Raw genomic sequence first — 11,062 nt, 5'->3', positions numbered from 1 at the left:
CAGGTGTGGTTGTGCATGCCTGTAAGCCCAGCGACTTGGGAGGCTGAAGCAGGAAGATGGCGAGTTCAAAGCCAGCCTCAGCAAAAGTGAGGTGTTAAGCAACTCAGTGAGACCCCATCTCTAAGTAAAATACAAAATAGGGCTGGGGATGAGGCTCAGTGGTCGAGTGCCCCTGAGTTCAATCTCTGGTACCCCCCCCAAAAAAGGTGTTACAATAGTGGTACATATAATCTACTGTGGGAACACAGAGTAAGAAGCAGTAATTTGGCCGATATAGGAGGAATGAGGTGAAGAATCAGGTAATAATGATTCAATAATAAGTAATACAGTAACAAAAACAATGATAGTGGTCATATACCAAACAAATCCTAAATGTAATTGTACTTTTGGAGGGGTAGGTTGACAGAGGCCAAATTACCAGGCAAGGGAGGGGCCAGGGCATAACAGTGCAAATCTTGGGTGAAAAGATTTATCAAGCCTATCCGCCTAGAACATTTTTGCCATAGTCACAAGTTCCTTTCTCAGGTGCTTCCCATATGTCATCTAGATAATATTGCTTCCATTTAAAAGAGGCCCTGAGGCTCACAGGAGGTATGTGATTTGCCTCTGGACAGGCAGCTTGTATGTGGCAAAACAGAACCTAGGGAAGAACTTGGGTATCTCTGACTCTTGCTCCATTTAGCATATAACACTGCCTTCCTGCACACCTTTGATTAGGAGTGTATTGAAAGACCAGGAATTTCACAGGTGAACCAAGGAGAAAAGTGAATTGTAGGCAGGAGGAGAATATGCAAGGCATTAAGGAATTAGAGAGCTTGGCAAATCCTCATAGGCACAATTATTTGGAATAATTAGAGTAGAAATTATGTGGGTGGAAAGTGCTGGCAGACAAAATCAGATAGGCCTAACTGAGCTGGAACAAGTAGGGCTCTTGAATATTGCACAGAGGGGCTTATATTTTAGTGGAGTAAGTACTGAGAAACCACTAGAGAATTTTCAGCTTCAGAATCACATGATCAGATCTGCCATTTAGAAAGATGATTGTGCAAAGGCCCAGACAAATTCTAACAAGAGTCCAGCCAGGACAAGGACAAAGGCCAAACAGGGGGCGGAGTCTGCACTTTGGCTGGAGGCACTAAGCAGAAGAAAGAAGTCCTAACCTTTTGCATGTATTCCTTACACAATTTATGAGACTTCCTTTGACATGACAAAATGTAAACACCTTTTCATCACCATCTTCAAAACCATCATGTAACATGTTCTTTTAAAGAACATCGAAAGGCACTATTTTGGTTCTGAATGGTTCTCAGGAAAGCAAAGTTCGCTCTTAAACTTTCAGTCATGCTGCTTCTTAGGAGGCATTTTGGGTGGATGGGAGACAGGAAATAAGGTTCAAAGGAAAGCTATCTGAACAAGGCCAATGGCAACAGAGTGGTGGTAGGGAGGATTGGTTATGATTCAACGTAACATGATAACTGATTGAACGCAGAGACTGAAAGTGAGTCAGAGGTGACTCCTAGTTTTGCATGAGGAAATGAGTAGATGGTGTCATTCTCCAGGATAGGGGAATATTTGAAGAGGTTTTGAAAGAAAGATGTAGAGTTAAATTTGAAGTTGTTGATTTTACATTTGGATGTCAAAATTATTCTGGCACCATTTGTTAAAAAATTTGTCTTTTTTTGTGATATCTTTGTCAAAAATCAGCTACAGCTACCAATATCACACTATCTTGATGAATCTAGTTTTTTAAAAATATATTTTTTAGTTATACATGGACACAATATCTTTATTTTGTTTATTTATTTTTATGTGTTGCTGAGGATCAAACCCAGAGTCTCTCAGGTAAGCGCTCTACCACTGAGCCACAACCCCAGCCCTGATGAATCTCGTTTTATAGTGAATCTTGAAGTAGGGTAATACATACTTTGAAGAACTTCAACTTTATTATTATTATTTTTTAATCAGAAGTGTTTAGCCTTTCCAGGTGAATTTTAAATCTTTTTTTCTTTCTTGCTTTCTTTCTTTTTTTTTTTTTTGGTGCTGAAAATTGAACTCTGGACCCTGTGCATGCTAGCTAAGTGCTTTAACTATTGAGCCCCTTATGTTCTCAGGAAAGCAATGTTCCCTCTTAAACTTTCAGTCATGCTGCTTCTTAGGAGGCATTTTGGGTGGATGGGAGACAGGAAATAAGGTTCAAAGATCTTGTCAGGGGGCTGGGGATGTGGCTCAAGTGGTAGCACGCCCGCCTGGCATGTGTGCGGCCCAGGTTCGATCCTCAGCACCACATACAAACAAAGATGTTGTGTCTGCCGAAAAAAACTAAAATAAATAAATAAATATTTTAAAAAAAAAGATCTTGTCAGTATCTACAAAAAAAAAAAAGAAAAGAAACTTGCTGGGGGGGATAGAGTTGCGGCTCAGTGGTAGAGTACTTGCTGGGTACTGGGTTTGATCCTCAGCACTGCATATGAATGAATGAATGAATGAATGAATAAAATGGTCCATTGACAACTAAAAAATTTTTTTAAAAAAAACTTGCTGGGCTTTTGGGTGGGATTACATTAATTTGGCAAATCAAATTGGGGAAACTGACATCTTAATAATATTAAGTCTTCTAATCAATGAATTTGGTGTATGTTTCCATTTACTTACACATTTTTAAAATTTCTTATGTCAGGATTTTGTAGACTTCTGAATACAGAACTTGCTCATAGCTTGTTAGATTTACCCCTAAGTACTTTGTCTATTTTGGTTGGACATACTAATTTTGAGTTGTCTATGTACTTCTTATATGTAGATGTCATATGGATAAACAGATATGAAGCCTGGAGGTTTGGGATGTTGTCAAGGCTGGGCTTCAGGCTTGGTATAGTCACCTTGCTCAGAAAATGTCACATTTCTCATGAATGTAATACAGAGAAGAAAATAGGGCTGGTTGAATTACTTTAACAACCAACAAATGGTTAATTATGGCATTCCATGTTCTAAGAAATAAATCAAGGAAGCTGGGCTCAGTGACATATGCCTGTAATCCCAGTGATGCAGGAGGCTTAGGCAGGAGGATTACAAATTGAAAGCCAGCCTTGGCAACTTAGTGAAACACTATCTCAATAAAATAAAAAGGACTGGGGATGTAGTTCAGTGCTAGAGCACCCCTGGGTTTGATCCCCAGTACCATAAATAAATGAAGGAAGGAAGACCCAAGGATCCCATGATAAGGGGTTAACACATGAACTTTAGCATCAAGGAGTGTATATTTAGATCCTGGTTCTGGGTCTTTGCAAGTCTCTGTTTCCCTGATTTTAAAATGTGTTAAGTAATAATATCTACTTCTTAGGGTTTTGGGAAGATTAAATAATACAAGTGCATTTGAAGGGCATAGAATAGTAAGCATTTATTTCCTGTTAGCCACTTTTACTAGTTGTATAATGACTTGCTGGGAGACTGCTGTGGGAATGGCTTGGAAAAAAAACTTCATGGTTTTTAAGATCGTTGGCATTTTCTGAAAATAATTACTGATTTTCAAAGAGAAAAATTGTGATTCATTGACTATAATTTTTCATGTACTAGGTATGCTCAGATTTTGATGCCCCATTCCAAAGATGACTTGCATATAAGAAAGAATCTATAACACCTGGAATCCCCTGCTAAAATCTGTTTGGAAACCATGCCTACTTGGTGATTTTTGATATGGGATTCAAACATCTCCCAAATGAAGTATGAGAGGTAACTGTAGATCACAAGGGATTCATAATTTCTGTCTCGAAGAAAGCAAGAAAATTGATTAGAACTCATATCCTTCCCCCATCTCTCCTTATTCTCATTGGTTGCCTCTTGCTCACAGAAGTTAACCTGGTAGTTCATTCAATCTGTCTCCAGCTTTGCCATGAGCTGACCCAATCCTGGACCCAGCTTGAAAGTGATTTTTTTTTTTTAGTTGTATTTGGACACAATACCTTTATTTTATTGATTGATTTATTTTTATGTGGTGCTGAGGATCAACCCAGGGCCTCGCACTTGCTAGGCGAGTATGCTACCGCTGAGCCACAACGCCAGCCCTGAGCCACAACGCCAGCCCGATATCTTTATTTATTTATTTTTATGTGGTGCTCAGGATTGAACCCAATGTCCCTCCGTGCAAGGCAGGCAAGCACTCTAATGCTGAGCTACAGCCACAGCCCCCTATTTTTTTTTTAAAACAAATTAACTGAAGCTCACTTTGGTTCTCTAAGTTCAAAATTCTGTAAAGTTAGAGGTTGGTTTTTTTTTTTTTTTTTTTGGTACTGAGTAATGAACTCAGAGTCACTGACCCATTAAGCTTCAATTTTAAAAATTTCTTGGGCTGGGATTGTAGCTCAGCGGTAGAGCGCTCGCCTAGCACGGGCGGGACCCAGGTTTGATCCTCAGCACCACATAAAAATAAAAGGCATTGTGTTGTGTCCATCTACACCTAAAAAATAAATATTAAAAAAATTTTCTTATTTTGAAACAGGGTCTCACCAACTTGTTCAGTTCACCCCCAGACTTGCCTTTCTTCTGTCTCAGCCTCTTGAGTTGCTGGGATTACAGTAGGTTGATTTGTGTGTGTGTGTGTGTGTGTGTGTGTGTGTGTGTGTGATGCTGGGGAAGGTTGATATATTTTTAACCTAAAATCTTTCCTAGAAAACTGAGGGGCCTCTGTGACTAATGTAATTCCTTTTTGGAAGAAGGGAGAGATGAGAAAGAGTATTTACTCTTATTAATCCTGTTTCGAGTCATTGCCATATTAATCTAGCAAGAATGATATGACTAACCACGTTTAACATAGATAGAAACTTCTGCTCAAAGAGGTTATTTTCTTTACTCAAGGCCACCGAGTTAATGTGTATCATAACAGGTTTTCAAATTCAGTACTGTCTGGCATCAGTTTCCAAGGTTTTTCCACTATACCACTTAAATATTCAGCTATGCATGTTTAAAGCTAAATGTATTGACTGAACTGATAATACAGATTGTGTTTTTCCCCAAGTAGAAGTGGATAAAATTCTGTTACTGCAATCACTTTGATGCTATTTCCTTTGTGTCAATAGACCTATCTATCTGTGAGGCCTATGGCCAGGCTGGGGTGGAGCACTGTGAGTTTTTATTGGTCTATAACTTGGTCTAATTATCTCTGGATTCTTATAGACAAGCAATGACAGCAAAAACTCATTCCTCTTAGGTGAGATAAGCATAAGGTGAAACTAAACTCTGCTTTTAATGGCTTACCAGCATTTATCTCTAGAAATATTTATTTTATGTGATAAGTAAAATATTATTATATGAAGACTACTGGAGATAGCCAGGGCCAATTGTGATTACATCTCGAGGGCTTGGACAATTCTGTCTTCTTCTGAGCCCTGTCCATATAGTATCTTAGTTTTCTAGTATGTATCTCATCCAAAGTTCAAAGTTCCTCTCTTTTTGTCATTTGCTTGTGTTTTCCTCCCTGAGGTTTCTAACTCATACACTCTGCTTTGTCATATTTAAGGATTCCTCTTAAATATAACTCCCACAAAGGCAATGTTCTTTTCTTCTTTTGCTTGACTCCTTTAAATTTTTGTCTTGCAACATAATGGACCTTCTGATAGAAAAGTTAAAATAACAATACAAATAAAATAGCTTCCTCCTCTAAGAAAGCCCTCAGTTCTTGTTTCCCATGCCCTTGTTTGCCCTTCACTTCCTTGGCCTAATTTAGATTTGTCAACTCAATGCATAGGCATATTGTCTTTGTTTATGTACACATCGTGCCTAGCTCTAGTCTTGGATTTAACAGATATTAAATAATCATGACTTTGGAATGGTGATTAGTGTTGACCTTAAAAAAAATTACAGCTGGTCAGGAATACTGCTTTTTGTTGTCCTTGTTGTTGTTTGTTCAAATGACCCCAGTCTGATTTAACCCTCTTGTGGTAGACAGCTGCACTAGAGTGCACTTGCCTTTACCCTTGAAAACCACCTGGAGACTAGAGCTGGCAATAACGGCAGCTGATCTTCTGATGAACACTTACAAATTCTTGTAATGCATACCAGTTTGCTTGTGGCAGTAATTTCAGCGTGTATAATCACCTTCACATAACTGGAGAAACCCAGATACAATCTTATATAATGCCCCATCATGACAGGATTATTTCACTGGGTTAACTTTGCATGCTTGAAATTGAAGTTTTTTTTTTTTAAATTAATTAATTTATTTTTTATTACTTGGGCATTCAAGTGATCCAGTGTGGGCCTTAAAAATCTATGCATGGAGTACTCTTATCAACTGTGTATGGCATTAATATTGTGAGGTTTTAACATGAGGTCTTTAATTTACCTGTTTTCTGGCTTAAAGAGACTTTAGCCTGTATAACCCCTTTACAGGTTCCCTTAAAATTTGTAGACTGAGGCTGGGTTTGTAGCTCAGTGGTAGAACACTTGCCTAGCACATATGAGGCACTAGGTTCAATCCTCAACACTGCGTAAAATCAAATAAACAAAGGTATTGTGTCCATCTACACTAAAAATATTTTTTTAAAAAGAATCTTGGGGAGCTGGGGTTGTGACTCAGTGGTAGAGTTCTTGCCTAACACGTGTGAGGCACTGGGTTCAATCCTCAGTACCACACAAAAATAAATAAATAAAATAAAGATATACACACACACACACACACACACACACATAAATAAATAAATAATCTTGGGCTGGGGTTGTGGCTCAGTGGTAGAGTGCCTGTCTAGCATTCATCAGGCACTTTGTTCAATGCTCAGCGCTGCATATAAATAAATAAAGTTCACTAACAACTAAAAAATTTTTAAAAACTTAAAAAAAAAGAATCTCATAAAAAAATTTGCAGACTGATTTTGGATCACAGTTCTGTGGAGCAATTTGTAAAAACAAATGCCAAACACTTGGCAACAATAGGAGAAATTGACAGTGGATCTAAAGTTTAACAATGCATTTCCTTTCAGAAATAACAGCACCAGCTTTCTCACAATAAGGAAAATAAAGAAGGAGCTTCCATCTCACTCTAATATTTCAAAAGTAAACAAATCAATGGAGGAAAGTGGTTATGTCATTGTGAGGAATACAATAGTGTAACTCAATAGAACAGTTTTGTTAATGTTTGTGTATCCAAGGTAATAACATTAATAAATCAGGAGAAAATATTTTCTTTTTCTAGAATCAGTTCGCAAAGACCTACATGAAATCTACATTACTGTAGTTCTTATCCATGTGGGAGCATCCACAACTCTGAATTGATTAGGATACCTGTATAATCAAATTTAAGATTCCAATTCTAAATTGTGTTTTTGATACACTTCATCTAACTTGTTTCAAGAGCTCTGGCCTACTCCCCACTGGGACTCTCTGGAATGCAATTTGCAGGTAAATCCAGTATTACCTAGTGGAGCATGCTTACTGAGTAGAGACTGGGTCTGAACTACAGCCTTCCATTCTCCTGAGATTCTTACTGACTTGACTATAAGGGTAAGAGAAACTGAAAAACAATGCTTAAAAATGTTTCTTGTGGAGAGGAAAGCAAATCGTATGAGGAATGTCTTTAATAGAGCTCAACCTCTCAGCAGGAAACCTTGCCTTGGGAGGGTTGTACAGCTGGAGAAAGTGGTAACAAGAGGAAGCTCTCCTCTTCACAGAGCAGAGAAGCCTCCTGGATCCTTTCTATTACCCTCGTCCTCCTTTTAGGAGAGGTGAGTAATACAAACCAGTGTCTGGAACATGGGACATGCTCCCACTTGGCAAGGGAAGGGACCACTTTTGTGTTATTCACTATTGGTATTCCAAGCATTCAGATCAGTTCCTAGACTATAGTAAGCACATAATAAATATTTATTGATTTACTGACCAATAAGCACTCAATGTATTCATCAGTAAAATGATTCTCTACCTATTTACCATCTCTCCCTAATCTTTCTTGTGTTGTAGCTGGGTTCAGATTTTTTTTTTTTAAATAAAAATGACTAAAACCTAACCTACATTATATATTTAGGGATGTGTTAGATTTTGCAGTTGGAAAGATCAAACCTTTTAAAGTCACAAGTAGAATGGCATAAAGGCTTAAACTTGAAATGTATTTCTGGATCTAAAACTCAGTGGTTTATCTCTTTACCTTTCTCTGAATGATTTTCTAGGTAATTGGATGAATAAAGAACAAAAACTCTCTCATTTTTATGCTTCCCTTTCTGAGGCAGCATAATAGATGGATTACTTTGATTATGAATTGTTGACAGTTTGGTTTAGAATAGCTGGCGGATTGTCAGATCTGGGTCAAATTCTGTTACTTCCATGTTGTACCTAGTATAATGTTCATACGCAAATGTTGATAAAACAGAAATGCATGCCAAGTATCAGGTGTCTTAGATTCTGAGTGCTGATAGCATTGTTGACATAAGTAGATTATAAACAGAGGGGAAATTAGCTTTAATTGAAGTTAATTGATAGATTATAAGTGGACAATGAGTCATTTTGTTGGTGGATAAGACATACTATCATGCCTTACCTGAGGTCACTGGTGCAATTCTGTATCACAGTAGTCAGAGAAAAAAAAAAAAGGAGTTGGTATGCAACTAGAATTCACAATTTTCTTCCTGAGCTCTAGCTGAAAGGGGTTCCTGCCCAGTGCCCATGCTTTGGAGGGTTCTCCTCTAGCTTCATCCCTCCCAGTGATGCAGGAGGCTCCAAGCTGTCTGAGCACCTACCCTGGACCTTACTACCCTCCCACTTCCAGGCCTCACTTGCCAAGGATGCAACTTGGCCTGAGGAATCACCAAGGGGTGGCTTTTGTGAGGGATGTGGTATAGTTTAGATGTGCAGGATGCATTATCCTGTCTGAGCCTTTTTTGGGGGATGGAATGGAGCTGAGACAAGGAAGAAAAGGGGATGCAAGTTACAGGCCAGAAGTCGATATGCCCCACAGGGATACCAACCTAGTTAAATTGTAGTGTTTAGTATTTATAATAGAGTATATGAATTTTCATTTGTTAGTTTGCTTCAGACATTCCAAAGTTAAAAAGCATGCCTGCAAGTAGGGCAAGTCACATAGCCTATTTTATTGTCAGTTTCCTCATCTGTAAACAGGGTGATAATAACTGTCCCACTAACCTCAAAGGGTGGAGATAATGAGAATGATCTTAAAAATAACTATCATCTGTTGAATACATACTATGGTTCAAGCTATATACAAGACACTTTGCATGCATTATATTTGATCCTCACAAATCTTCAGGATGTACAGTTTTGGTTCACTTTTTGAAGAACAGAAAACAGGCTTAAAGAGGTTAAGTTTCTTCTTCCAGCTTCTCCCCCACTGAGACACAAGTGAGATAATGTATGTAACAAGCTCATACAAATAGAAGCTAATATAGTAGTTGCTAACTCATTTATCCATTTAATAAATTTTTGTTGAATGCCTATTAATGTATTGAGGATATACCAGTCAACAAAGGAACAAAAATCATTGACTTTAGAAGCTTACATAGGATGTTAGATGGTGTGTGGAATTAAAGCCAGGGTATGTGGAGTCATGGGGAAGATGAGATTTTAATAAAGATGTGATGGAGGTGAGGAAGGACATTTTATTTTTTGGCTGCTGTTCTGTGTGTATGTTTTTCTTTTGGTGAATATGGGTGGGGTGGGTGAAAGTGAAGAGAGACTCCAGTAGTTGAAGGAACAGCAGATGGAAAGTCTATAAGACAACAATTTGCTTACTTTTCTAAAGCTCAGACCCTGGTCAGAGCTTTAGCTTTTACAACTGAGTAACAAGGGGAGCTAAGCAAAGAAGTGATTTGAGTGAAGTGAAAAGATTCGCTTTGGCTGAGGTGTTAAAAATGGTCTGTTGGAAGCAAGGGAAGAAAAAGGAAGACCAGGCGGGTGATTGTTGCAAAGTGCAGGCAAACAGTAGTTTGGACCAGGGTCACAGGAGCAGAGATGGTAGACAGAGATCAGAGTCCAGATACAGTAATTAGCGGTTTTTACTGTCCTTTATAGTACATTGGAGAAAGAAATTCAGGAAGATTCTAAGGGTTTTTTACTTGTGTGATGACAAAGGTGTAGATGGCATTAATTGTGATGGTCAAGGTTGCAGAATGAGTATATTTTGGGCAGGAGAAAATGGAACCTGTTTGTACATGTTAATTCTAAATTGTCTATTAGACACCAGGTGGAGAGGTCAGGTTTATTTTTTTACTTCATTGGGTTTGAATTCTTTTTTTTCTATTTATAGAGTTGTAATGGTCCTTATGTTCCTTTGTTTTCAAGGTGGTGGTCTTGGTTATATAGAATTTGATGTTAGTGCTCAACTGAGAGAAGAAAGAAATATTAAGAAGTAGTTTCAGCAAAAGTAATAAAAAAGGATCTATAGATATAATTTGTAACTTGGATTCAGTTTCCAAAAGACGGACATGTCTAAGAAGCCATGCAATATCAGTGCCACACACATGACTTGAGGATACCCAAAGGGTAGCTGACAACCTATTCCAAGTGTTTAAAATAAACTAGATACTGAAGAAGCATGTTTGAAAAAAAATTTTAAAAGTAGTGTTCATAAATAACTGTACTAATGGTTCTCAGTCTCCACACAGACATCAAAACATGAATTCATTGGTGCATAGAGCTAAACAAAAATAAAACTCTGAGACCAGACAACAAAATGATTTCTGATGCTTGGCTAATGACATATCTGCATCAGGGCTGACATCACATAGCTCAGCCTGGCTCAAGGAAGGAAAAATAAAACTGCAGGAGCATCAACATCTTAAGAGACCTTGTTATGGTCTCTGCACCAAGGGAATCCAGCTTGGAAACTTGGGATCTAGAGAAGGAGCTATGCTCTGCCCAAGGCAAAGCCAGATTATTATTAGTAGCAATAAATGTTTCTGATTATGTCACAGAACTTGCTGTCCTGGTCTCTAACAACGGATCACCATTAAATCTGGCATGTTTGTGTGTCTGGGGGTGGTATTGGTTCTGTTGTTGAAATCGGCACGTTCCCATCTGCCTACTTTTGTGATCATGTAAGTGTCTGAAGGTGCCAGAATGAGCACGG

The sequence above is a fragment of the Marmota monax genome, unplaced genomic scaffold (assembly GCF_021218885.2).
Source record: "Marmota monax isolate L192 unplaced genomic scaffold, Marmota_monax_Labrador192_F-V1.1 WCK01_AAM20220418_F8-fsc00002, whole genome shotgun sequence".
Taxonomy (NCBI): domain Eukaryota; kingdom Metazoa; phylum Chordata; class Mammalia; order Rodentia; family Sciuridae; genus Marmota; species Marmota monax.
This window is presented reverse-complemented; position numbering follows the sequence as displayed.